Source organism: Lactuca saligna, chromosome 8 (genome assembly GCF_052625555.1).
Source record: "Lactuca saligna cultivar CGN05327 chromosome 8, ASM5262555v1, whole genome shotgun sequence".
In the NCBI taxonomy this organism is placed as follows: domain Eukaryota; kingdom Viridiplantae; phylum Streptophyta; class Magnoliopsida; order Asterales; family Asteraceae; genus Lactuca; species Lactuca saligna.
In genome coordinates, this window is record NC_136424.1 from 81,805,863 (window position 1) to 81,819,384 (window position 13,522).

The following is a 13,522-nucleotide window of genomic DNA, read 5'->3' on the forward strand; positions in this document are numbered from 1 at the left end:
GACTGCTATCGTTTGTTGTTTCTTAGAAGACCCTCTCGTACTCTGGGCCTTTCGCTTGTTCCGAGATTTCTTTTTACTTTCACCTCCACTTGTGTCCGACTCGGGAGTGGTAGTTTCCTCATCAGAGTTGTCTTCGTGATCGATCAAGATTTTTGCAAGGCATTTAGCGATGTCTGGCTTTGCAGCCAAGACATTCCCTTTAGTTGGCTGGCTCAATCCCCAGATGAATCTCTCGATCTTTTTACTCTCCGGGGTAACCATTCCCGGACAGAGTAAGGCCAGGTCATCGAATCTTGAAGTATAAGCTGCTATATTGGAACCCTTTATCTTAAGGTTCCAGAGTTCGTGTTCCAGTTTCTGAATTTCGCCTCGAGGATAGTATTCTGCAAGCAAAAGCTCCTTCATAGCTTCCCAACCCATGGCATTCGCTACAGGTAAGGTTAAGGATTTGACTCGGCCATTCCACCAACTCAGGGCTTTATCAAGGAAGGTGCAGGCGGCAAACTTGACTTTGTCAGACTCTGAACAGGCACATATTTCGAAGATTGACTCGATTTTCTCGAACCATCGAGTCAGGGAAATGACACCTCCAGTGTCATCAAAGGTTGTGGGTTTCGCGTTCATGAAGTCTTTGTAGGAACCCCCTCTTCGGTGTTCCTGGTTGCCTTCTGGGTTTTGGTGTTGGGGACCACCTTCGGAGCCACCGGGATTCATTTGAGACATAGCTGCCACCATTGCAGCAGTCAAAACTGTTTGAAGTGATGCGAGATCAAATTGAGGAGAAGGTGGTGGCGGAGGAGGATTATCGTTGTTCTTCGAGTTGGGTCTCTTTCTCGGAGGCATCTTGATCTAAAAATATCAGGAAAGAGAGGATTATAAGTCCTCTGAATTGAATCAAGAGATATTGAACAAGGGATATCTCATCAAGACAGATATAGCATCATACTAAGCGATAAAGCAGGAAGGAGTTATCGAAACAGAACATTTTATCGCTAGCGGAATGATCAAGTAACATCGCGTATACGAGGATTTTCTACGAAGTATTGGCTCGAGAAATACTCCCATAGTATTTCATGGTTCGCTGCAGCGACGATTCATTGTTTGGAATGTTAGGTAAGTTTTAGGCATGCTGCGTACCACAGTCACTCCCAAGCACATGTTGGCCGTGTCTCGAATGAATATAGTTGGCCAGGCTATATTGATCCTAGACACGACTACATAACTGCCCAGGTTTAACCGCAGTGTACAACACCCATTTACTTATGTTTTGTTCTACTTGAAGTTACGGATTTCGGCGGTTCGGTATACTTGTATACTTTTGAAAATACTTATAGTTTTGAAGATACTTTTAATTCAGAGCACTGAGGCACTTTAGTGTTTATAGTTTTACACCATGTAAGGTTTGGTATACTCTGTTCACTATAAACAAGGGCTCTGATACCAATCTGTCACACCCCGAAAACCAAAGGCGGAAATGTCTCCGGGGTGGACTACCACGTTGTGTATCAAATCCAATGTACATAGTAATCACAGTAAACAAACATTACATTACATATATATGAAAGTTTACATTTATTTCAAAAGTAAAGTTATACAAGATATACATATGCATCATATTAACAAAAGTTGAGACGAGTCTTCCACGCACTCCGTCTTCATCAAAAGAGATCACCGGGTACCTGTCTAACTTGGACCTGAGAATACAAGCGGTTTGAAAATCAACATAAAGCTGGTGAGTTCATAAGCGGTTTTGTTTTATGAAAATGTATCGATTTCCTTTAGTTTCCGAAAAGATATGTTATCCAAGAAAATCACATATTTTCTTATGTAAAGTTGGTTAAGTTATCATTGGTTACCAATTCGGTTATGTATTGTATTCTACCCCAGGAAAATCCCATATTTTCATAATTATAAGATCGGTTGTGTAACACAAACTATAGTTTAACATCCAAAACTATATAATGAAAATCTTGGGATCACTATCCCGAAAGACATATAAGATAGTTTGACACATCTGAAAGTACAGGTTTAAGAATCATGGGACTATCATCCCGGACTAAACACTAGATAAGTTAATGTATATATGTAAATATAGATTGAAACCATGGGATCACTATCCCGAATAAGATACAGATTTAGAAAACCATGGGATCACTATCCCGTATAAGATATAGTTAAAGACACAAAACCTTGGGATCATTATCCCGTATAAGATATAGATTTAGAAAGCCATGGGATCATTATCCCGTATAAGTTATAGATACGAAACCATGGGATCACTATCCCGTATAAATTATAGTTAATGACCATGGGGAAAGACATCCCGTACAAGTTATAAAGTAGTTAGATTGATACCATGGGATCACTATCCCGAAAGAGATATATGAATAAACCATGGGATCACTATCCCGTATAGGACATCGATATAAAATAGTTTGATAATACCATGGGATCACTATCCCAAAAGAGATCTAGAAACAATATCATGGGATCACAATCCCGAAAGAGATATAAAATATAGATGCAAAACCATGGGATCACTATCCCGAACGAAATATAGATTCTAAACCCAAACTGTGAATAAGCTGGTATTAATACATGTTGTGAGTCGGGTAACCATACTAATACGACAACGTGACCTCCTTGACGTTTGTCAGACGTCGAAACGATATCCAGAAATTTGTCACCCCAGGCGTGCCCGCCTAACTGTAGCTAGCAGTTAAGGTGTGGGATTGTCAGTCCCGAATAGATCTATTCACAAATTCCGCGCTCTCCCTCCAGGAGACTCTGGTTACACTTCCGGGGAGGATTTACTGATCATCCATAAAGGGTAGTGACTATCTCACAAACCAGTACTAAACAATTCACAGGGTTCTCATAAGATATCGACATACAGTAAGTTATGAAACATAGTACAGTAACTATAGATACATACATGAAATTATCTGACAATACATTCAAATGATACGGAGATAAACTAAAACAGACATAGTTTATCTAATAACTTGATATAGATATCAGTATACGATAGAAAGAACAGAAAAGACCCCCAAATTATTCCCATAATAATTTGATTAGTTTGATTGTTTCCTTAACTAAAATCCATTTAGTTGAAATCGAATAGTCATTCCTTATGCTCAGCATAATACATAAGGAGTAAAAGAATTTATAAGTTTGTCAGATATTGTTTGAAACATATCAATGTTGTGATTGGAAAACAGTTATAGTTTGCTTGTATCCCCCCCCCCCCCTGAAAACATTGAAAACAGTGAAAAAGTCGTAGGGGTATGAACTCATCGGACGAGATACGAGATGGTTTGGATGCTAAGAGTTGATCCGGAACTTGTAAACACACGAGGTTCCTAATTATCATGTAAAGATACACATTTGTATCTAATTAGGACTTAGTTTATTCATATGATAGGGACACTTGCTTCAAGTCGCGATAACACTCCGATACAAGTGTTTGGAGTGACCCGGGTGGCGTTTAGGGACATGAGTGACACAAGGGACTTGGGAAATGAGTTGGGACATCAAAGGAACACTCCCCTTATGGGAGTTTATGGCCTAAACACCCATCCCCATGAGTTTACGGTCGTAAACTCATGATGGGTGGTTTATGGTGCAAATTTGACTTCCAACACTTAGGGGATAATTTCTAGACTTGGTTTAAGGACTTGGAATGATTACTAAACATCAAATAGATCCCTTTTTTGGGAGTTTACAGCCTAGCTTAGCTCCATGGCCGTAAACCCCTATTTTTCCAAGAAAATGATGTTAAATGGTGCTAGAACAAATCACATGTGATTGGTAGAATTAATCCAAGGCCTAACATGAGTTTGCAAGGGACTTTTGGGGTGTTTGTGGAGTTTACGGCACATGAAACCCCCTTCATGGCCGTAAACTCTAATACATGGTGCTCCAAGGTGTTTCAAGGTCTAGAACTTGCATGAAAGGACTTCTAAAATTCATCTAAGGGCCTTAGGGGTGTTTAGTTTGCATTCTAACACCAAAAATATTGGAGTTTACGGCCCAAGAACAATCCTTGGCCGTAAACTCTTAGAAATCCCACAAGTGATGTGTTTTAGGCCCCTAAAGTATTTTTGGTTGGTCCCTTGATTTATTCCAAGGCTTTTGGTGGTGTTGGATGGCTTTCTAACACCTTAGAATTGGATTTATGTCAAGTTTTGGGGAGGTTATGGCCCAAGAACTCTCCTTGGCCGTAAACTCTTCTAAATCCCCCAAAATTCATGTTTCAAGTGTCCAAATGCTAGAATCAAGGTCCTATAATTCATATCTAAGCCATAGAAGTGATTTGGAAGGGTTTAAGGGCATGAAAACCCTAATTATATGAGTTTACGGCCCAAGAATGATCCTTGGACGTAAACTCCTTCAAACATCACAAAAATTATGTTTTACATGTTTAGAGTCCATATCTTGAAGTCCCATAGCCATAACTAAAGTCCAAACTAGTCAAGGAGGGGTTTAAGGGCTCAAAACCCATCATTTTTGGTGTTTACGGCCTAAGCACCTTCTTAGGACGTAAAATCATATATATTGTCCAATTTCATGATTAAGTGTCTAGTTTGGAAGCTAGACATGCTATAGGTTAAGGCTAGGAAGGTACCTTAAGGATTTGAAGCCTTAAAATTGAGTTTTAGACACTTAATCTTTGGATTTTGGAGAGAGGTTAGAGAGAGAGAGTAGTGAGAGAAGGAAAAGCTTCAAATGAAGGCTGAAACATGTTTATATTGTTCCTGAAATTTTCACGCGGTGGAATTCTACCCGATACCGACGCTAAACGCGGCTTTTGGTCGCACCCGATTGAGTTTCCGTCACCTAACGGGAACATTTTTAAAACTTATGAAATAAATGTTTTTGGGCTAATAACATAAGTTCCTGAGTGATTTAGACACTCATTAGAAATAAAATAAACATATAAGTTTATACTATTAACTCCAAAGAGAAAACGGAACGAATCCGATAACGGCGACTTTCCGGGTAGAACGGGTTTTGGCGACGAACAAATTTCGGGTTGTTACACCTAACCCTTTTGTGAGAAACACTAATCGTTTGTATCCAATTATGAGAGAGAAATGAGCTAAATTTAGATGTTTTAGTGAACATTTGGAAGAAGAGTGAAGAGCATCAAGCCTTGAAACGAGAAGAGGCTTGTGGATCAAGTGTTGCTAGCTTTATTTTGGTGGTAAAATGCTACCACATTTAGCATTTATTTTGATAGATCTATTTCTAAGGAGTTTTAGGGATTTTTTCCTACTTATCTTGTGGTTCCTGAGTTGCTGGAGCTTGTCATGGAGTTGAGACACCAGATCTGGACAAAAGGAGCTCCCATGAGCCCAAAGATCCAAACTTTATCAAGCTTTGGGCAAGTTTCCATGCATAAAACCCTTTATGGAGTTTGTTTTAGCATTTTGAGCCCTAGATGTCATGCATGAACGTAAAGCTTGAAGCTTTATGTGATAAGTAATTCTTAGAAGGTTAGATCTAGAGTATGAGACATTATTTCTGTCTAAAAACATCTAAATGAGAAAATGGACCGGAGGGACTTGACGAGTCTGTGAGCTGACTCGACGAGTCGGTTAGGGTTTTCCCCCCAAGAGTGTGGAGGTATTGTAACTCGGTGAGTTGACAGGACAACTCGGCGAGTTAGGTTGTATTTTCATGAAATTTCTGAGGAAACGAGGGAACTCAACGAGTCACATAGATGCACTCGACGAGTTGGGTCAACATGGACTGTTGACTCTAGTGTTGACTTCTGTTGAGTTTTAGGGTTTGGTCAAGACATGGATTATAGAGACCATGGAGGGGTAAAATGGTCTTTCACGCTTTCTAAGGGTTAGAGAAAGAGGTTATCTTAACTTATTTAGGTTGAGGTGATAAATGTTAATTAGAGATGATTATGACGTATAGGCAAGGATTAGACCATTCGAGGATTACGAGGATTACTTGCTTACTTACGAGGTGAGTCTTCTCACTATACTTACCATGAGTGGTGTTAATGTGTGACCGAATGGTCTTGTATGCTTATATTGAAAATTTTGATATCCTGCATTATGTCTTTGTGATTTATGTTGTGTATTGTTCCCAGCTTTATTGAGTTTGGACCGGAGGGTCCAACCCGAGTTGTGGGACCGGAGGGTCCCCACTGAGTTACATTGACTGGAGGGTCTCTATTGAGATATAGCCATGAGAGGCTAATGAGATGTGTGTGCTATTTTGGGGAACTCACTAAGCTTTGTCCTTACCGTGCTATGTGATATGTGTTTTAGGTACTTCTCAGGATCACGGGAAGGCGTCGGCTTGATTGCACACACGAGATGGAGTTTATGTTTTAGTGGATCCTAGATTATTGTCAAACAATTATAGATTTGTGTTTTGTGATAATTTAAACATTTGTGGTTTTTTTTTTTTTTTTGAAAAATGCTAATTTTAAATTATGTGATTTTGAAAATTAAAATTTTAGTTGAAAACTTACGGTGTTACATAGGGAGTTGGTAGGGTTGTAGCCAAGGATTTCTTACAGTGAGCTTCAGAATTTTAGACAAGTTTTCTCCTGTAGGAACGGGTCGAAGGCACCAATGTCGGCCCGTTTATGTATGTTAGTATGTTCCAGACTAAGGTCCGATGTCGGGAAATGCCCGATGTAGGTTATATGTTTCCGAACTTCGGTCTGATGTTGGGGATGGGCCCAAGGAATGTTTATATGTATGTTTCCGATCTACGGTTCGATGTCGGGTGGTACCCGATGAAGGAATGCATGTTTAGTTATACTTGTTTTCTTTATGATACCTGTATATGCCTGGTAGGGAGGTGAGTGTGGGCGGGGTCCCGTATCTCATCACTAGCTAAGAGTGAACGGGGTTCCATATCTAATCATTAGCAGAGTAGGGGCGGGGCCCATGATAGGCGAGTCTTTAGGACTAGAACATGTAGAACTGTGTATGATTCTTTATGTGCTAGCATGATTATATCATAATATTGTTTGTATGTGTATAACGGGCAGGGCCTAGTGATAGACAAAGCCTGGGAGAAACACATCTACAGATATGTATACATGATGGATTAGTGTCTAAGGCTGTAAATATATTTGGTAAGTACTTGACCCGGTTGTGCATGGTCCTTTTGGGTTGCCTTCACCATAGCAACTTGACAGGATGATTTGTAAAGAGAGAAGAGATATTATTGTTAATATATTATGAGAATAATATATTAAAGGAATAATAATATTATTTGATTAATATAAGTCATATATTAATTCAGAATTAATTTGGTGACTTAAAGAGATTAATTGAATAAAAGGGCATAAACTGTCAAATGTGTGATAGTTGTGTTTTGGGCTATGAATCCTTATGGGTATAAGGGTGGACGATTTTTAGGGTTTGGATATCTTAAAATCATCGAAGCCTAATATCTAGGAGGATCTTTGGATTGCTTAGGGCCTAAGTTATTCAATTAGGGTTAAGAGTGAAACCCTAATAGCTCATAGTATAAATAGATCCCTTGGGTGAGGGAAATCGGCACTCATGAAAGGCAAGAAACCCTAGGGCCGATTTCTCACCCTCCCCACTCTCTCTCAAGATCATCCTCTTGCTAGTTGGTGTTTGTAAGACATTAGAGGAGTGATAATTGTGACTCTAAGCTCCAAGAACAAGAAGTTTCAAGCAAGCAACCTAAGGTATTCTTCTAGATCTATTTTATGTGATATGATTCAATTGTTTACACTAGATCTAGAATTGTAAGCCTTGGATACTTTGCATGTTCAATTAGAGAAACTTAGATCGAAGCATTAGGGTTTGCATGCGCACATAGGAAAGTTCTTATAGCTCAAACCCATCAGTGGTATCAGAGCTTTGATTGATTTCTATTGAATTGATGCGTTGGTTGACTACTTCTTGCTCAAAAAATTCGATTTTTGTGATTCTGTTCAATGAACTCGGCAAGTTCAATTGTGGGCTCGGCGAGTAGCTCCAACTCGGCGAGTCCATAGTGGAACTCGGCGAGTTCGAGCGTCAGTTGGAGGTAGTTTTGTGATTTCTTGCTGTTTTACTTGAGGATACTTGCCTTAACTATTTTGGGTCATTAAAATCCGAATTTTATCATATATATGAGTATATCCTTGACCAAACAAAAGATAATTAACAATTAGTTGAATAATAATTTATTTATATGATAATAATTGATTATTTGAATTGAATTGGTGAATTGTCTTGCATGTAATATTGAATAAGATCAAATTGAGGTAATCTAATTAGTTGACTTGTATTATTTGCTATTTGATCCTTATGTTTTGAAAAAGTTTAAAACTTGTCCTCAAGTTTTTGAAATTTAAGTTTTGTGATTAAAAGTGTAATTTGAATAATTTAAATTTCAAACCCTAGAATTTTACAAGTTTAAAATTCAACACTATACTATTATATTATTACAAGCTTTATATATATATAATTTAAAATGCTAGTCTTACCTTAGTAGGCCTCATTCACGAAGTCGGTCTATAAGGTCGGTATACGGTTGTTGCCTATAAAATGGCGCTTAATGAGTGTACACTCACACCCACTGCTTGCTTGACTGGTGGAGGGTCGTTAGCCGAATAGGTAGGATAGGGCAATCCACTCCTCATTAATAAGTATAATGAATCTACATAAAGTAACTAAACGTGTTTAATAAAATTCCCAATCTTAGTTACTTTAGGAAAGTGAATTGATGCAATCCCATGAAATTACACTTTGCACCCTTGTTAAGATGTTAGTGGAGCGTATGTGGTTAACTGGCACATTAATTGGTTGTAAACAAAGGTGGCAAAGGGTGATTCATTGTTTGTCATAGTTCGATGGAGCGTGTGTGGTTTACCAGCACATCAAATAGGTGACTGTAACAATTAAGGCACCATGTAGATTTGCATGGTTATTCACACCCGCTTTGTGATCCTCGGTATCCCAATCACAAACTAGAGGGGCATATCGAGATTTAAACATGCCATTGAAAAGTTCAATGAATCTCAAAGAAATCTAGGAATTCTCAATACATTTAAAACTTAAGCTCATGTTTTTCATGGTGAAGAATTAGTGAATCGTCATTCACTTACCTCCAAATTATTTGCATATTGGATTACGGAATCCCTTTTCTAATGTGAAAATAATGTTGTTCAGTCCTAGCCCTAGTTTTTGTTTTGGGTGTTAATTAGGGACTTAACTCTAATCAAACTTTGTTTCCTTTCTATTTATAGATGTCTAACGCAAACAACGCTGCTGCTAGCTCATTAACTCTAATAAGCCTTTGTCAAAAAGTGACTTTTGATGGATTGAACTTTAGCGAATGGATAATATATACATTCGCACGATCGCGCGTTACGAGGAAAAAGAGTGTGTTCTTGATGAGAAGCTCAAGAAGATCAATCCTGAAACTGCTACTCCCAAAGAAATGCCTGTCTTTGAGACCCATGAACGTGATGCAACGAAAGTCCATTGCATCATGATATCCACGATGATCTCCGAATTCCAAAAGTCCTATGAGGACATGTATCCTTATGAGATGCATCTAGACTTGATGGAGAGATACCATCAAAGCACGAGGCAAGATCGATATGAAATCATAACGAATATGAAAACTACTAAAATGGGAAGTGGAGAGTCTCTAACCGTGCACTTGCAAAGAATGCAAAGGTATGTTAATCGTCTTTGCAAGTTGAATGTCAACTTTGGGGAAGATTTGGCTATCGACATTGTTCTTCACTCCTTGCCCTCATGCTAGTACCAATTTAGGATGACCTACCACATGAACAAGGAAGCGGTCACCCTAAGCAAACTCCAAGGGCCTACTAAGAGCAACCTCAAGGATAAGTCTGTTGCACTAACTCCCAATCCACCCGGTGCTCCTGTTTTGGCTATTGGGCAAGGAAGGGGCAAGAAGAGGAAGGCTTCTTCAAAGAGCCACCACAAGGGAAAGTTCCAAGATGGTTCCTCTTCTAGTGGGACCAAGGTTGATCCTGCTAAGCCCAACCCAAACCCAAAGGAGGCAGAGTGCCACCATTGCCACAAAATAGGGCATTAGAAGAGAAGCTGCCTGGAATATCTGCAAGCCATCAAGGATGGGAAGATCAATCCATCTTTCGCAGGTATTTACACAATTAAATCTAATGATTCATCTCATGCTATTTCTTGGGTTCTTGATACAGGATGTGGTTATCACATATGTTCTGATTTGCAGGGACTAGGAAGAAATAGGGATGTGGAGCTTGGAAGAATAAATCTAATCATGGGGAATAGAAGATCGTCGCTTGTTACCAAGATTGGAGTGTATTCTTTAGTGCTTAGTAATGGATTGAATTTGATTTAAATAATTGTTGCTACTCGCCAGAAATGGCAAGAAACATCATTTCTTTTCATGGTTTATTTAGACAAGGTTTTAGATATTCGTTTAATAATGAGAATGGTTCAATTTATGCTTATCTAAATGGTGTTTTATATTTTGAAGCTATGCTTTGTAATGGAATTTATGAAACATGTTATGGTTGTAGATAACCTAGGAAATGATGTGTTGTGTATGGATTCCTCCAATAGTATGGATAAAGCATCCTTGTGGCATTGTCATCTTGGACATGTCAACAAGAAGCGCATAGCCCAACTCCAAAAGGATGGAGTGTTGGAGTCATTCAACCTTAGGGAAGATGACACGTACGAATCTTGTTTACTTGGAAAGATGACCAAGTAACCCTTCACTGGAACTTGTGAAAGGGGTGAGGTTTTATTGGATCTCATACACACCGATGTGTGTGGGCCCTTTAGATCCACCACAAAGGATGGGAACCGCTTCTACGTGACTTTCACCGATGATTATAGTAGATATGGGTATATTTACTTAATCAAGCACAAGTCAGAAACATTTAAAAAGTTCAAATAGTTCAAACATGAAGTGGAGAATCAATTGGGCAGGAAAATCAAGATGCTTCGATCCGATCGAGGAGGAGAGTACCTAAGTCTTGAATTCCACGACTATCTCAAGGAATGAGGAATAGTTTAGATATTGATGCTACTTAGGACACCACAATTGAATGGTGTAGCAGAAAGGCGTAACCGAACCCTGTTAGACATGGTTCGTTCTATGATGATTCGTGCTTCACTACCTATCTCATTCTAGGGGTATGCCTTTGAGACTGCCACCCATATCCTTAACCGAGTCCCTACAAAGAAGGTTGCCAAAACACCTCACGAGATGTGGACAGGGAAAGCTCCCTCGTTGGCACATATCAAGGTTTGGGGCTGTAAAGTTTTCTTAAGATGAGAAACTCACGACAAGATTGAACCTCGTAGTGAGCGATGTATTTTCATCTGCTACCCGCAGAAATCCTTAGGATATCTCTTTTATAGTCCAAGTGACAATGTTGTCTTCATTGCAAGGAGAGGAGTTTTTTGAGAGCGAGAAATCATAAGCCAAGGGGACAGTGGGAGGCAAATTGATCTTGAAAAGGTTCAAGAGTCGAGCGATGAAGGAACCTCTAACGCTGGCGCTCAACCCGAGGAGGAAACTCCGATTGAACGGATTGATGAGTCCTTACCTCTTAGACGTTCTGAAAGAGTTAGACTTCAACCCCAGTTTTATGGTTTTCATATTACTACCAAAGGGGACACGTATATTAGTGATGGTACACTAATAAATCTAGATGAACCTAATAGCTATAAGGAAGCCATGGCAGGCCCAGAGTCTGCAAAATTGAAAGAGGCGATCGACAGTGAGATTCAGTCCATGTATGACAACCAAGTTTAGAATTTCGTTGACAATGTGCCCGGACGTAAGACGGTTGGGTGCAAATGGATCTTCAAAAAGAAGACCGATGTGGATGGGAATGTGCACACGTATAAGGCATGATTGGTGGTGAAGGGCTTTACTCAAACTCCCGGAGTTGACTATGATGAGACCTTCTCACCAGTTGCTAAAATAAAGTCTATTAGGGTGATGCTAGCCATTGCTTCATTTCATGATTATGAGATATGGCAGATGGATGTAAAGACCGCTTTCCTTAATGGGAAGTTGGTTGAGGATGTTTACATGGCTCAGCCAGAAGGTTTTGTCGATCCGAAGCATCCCAAAAGAGTGTGCAAGCTTGAGAAGTCCATTTATGGACTTAAGCAAGCATCTCGCAGATGGGATCTTTGCTTCAATAAGAAAGTCAAAGAGTTTGGATTTGTACGAAGTGAAGATGAATCATGTGTATATGTCAAGGCCAGTGGGAGTATAGTTAGCTTCCTCATTTTGTATGTCGATGACATACTGATCATAGGAAACAACATCCCGACTCTGCAGGAAGTTAAATCCTGGCTCGGGAAGTGATTTGCTATGAAGGAACTCAGAGAGGCTTCCTATATTTTGGGATTAAGGATAGTGAGAGAATGAAGTAAGAGACTAATAGGACTTAGTCAGAATACTTATTTGGATAAGGTACTAAAACGTTTTAGTATGGAAAACTCAAAGAAGGGAGAACTACCGATACAGAGTAATGTCAAATTGAGTAAGACTCAAAGTCCGAGTATAGAAGCCGAGATAGCTGAGATGAGCCGAGCACCCTACACTTCTGCATTTGGCTCAATCATGTACGCTATGACTTGTACTCGCCCTGATGTGGCCTTTGCTTTGAGCATGGTCAGTAGATATCAAGGTAACCCTGGAAAAGCTCATTGGATTGTTGTCAAGAATATACTTAAGTACCTTCGGAGGACCAAGGAATGGTATTTATTCCTCGGAGGGAGTGATGACTTAAAGGTACGAGGGTATAGTGACACAAGCTTCCAGACCGACAGGGACAACTACCGTTCGCAGTTTGGCTGAGTCTTTACCCTTAATGGAGGAGCAGTGACTTGGAAAAGTTCCAAGCAAGAGACCGTAGCTGATTCAACGTGCGAATCAGAGTACATTGCAGCGAGCGAAGCGTCAAAGGAGGCGATGTGGTTGAAGAACTTCATTGGTGACCTTGGAGTTGTGCCTGCCATAAAGGAGCCTATGGAATTTTTCTATGATAATGAAGGAGCGGTTGCCTTGACCAAGGAACCGAGGGATCATGGTAGATCTCGGCATATCGACAAAAAATATCACTTTATTAGACATCGAGTAGAAGAAGGACACCTCATTGTAAAGAGGCTATCGTCATAGGATAACCCAGTAGATCCGCTTATGAAGAGACTGAGTAAGGTTATGCATTTGTAGCATGCTAGGAGCATTGGGCTGAGAGACGATATTAGTTTAGATTAGATAGTTTGGAAACAGGTAATAGATAAATGTGATTGACATTTGATGATTAAATAAAAGGAGTATTATTTATAAGTAAAGCTACTGTCTTATGTTAATTGTTTAACTATTGTTTCACTTTGCATGTTTTGACATCCTGAATAATTGAGTTATTAAGAATAATCGAATTATTCGAATGGTCCACAATCTTTCATATGTTGGAAGTAGGTATGAATGAAGATTGTCATGAATTGGTGTGTAGATTGTCTAAAAGGTAGTAGACATA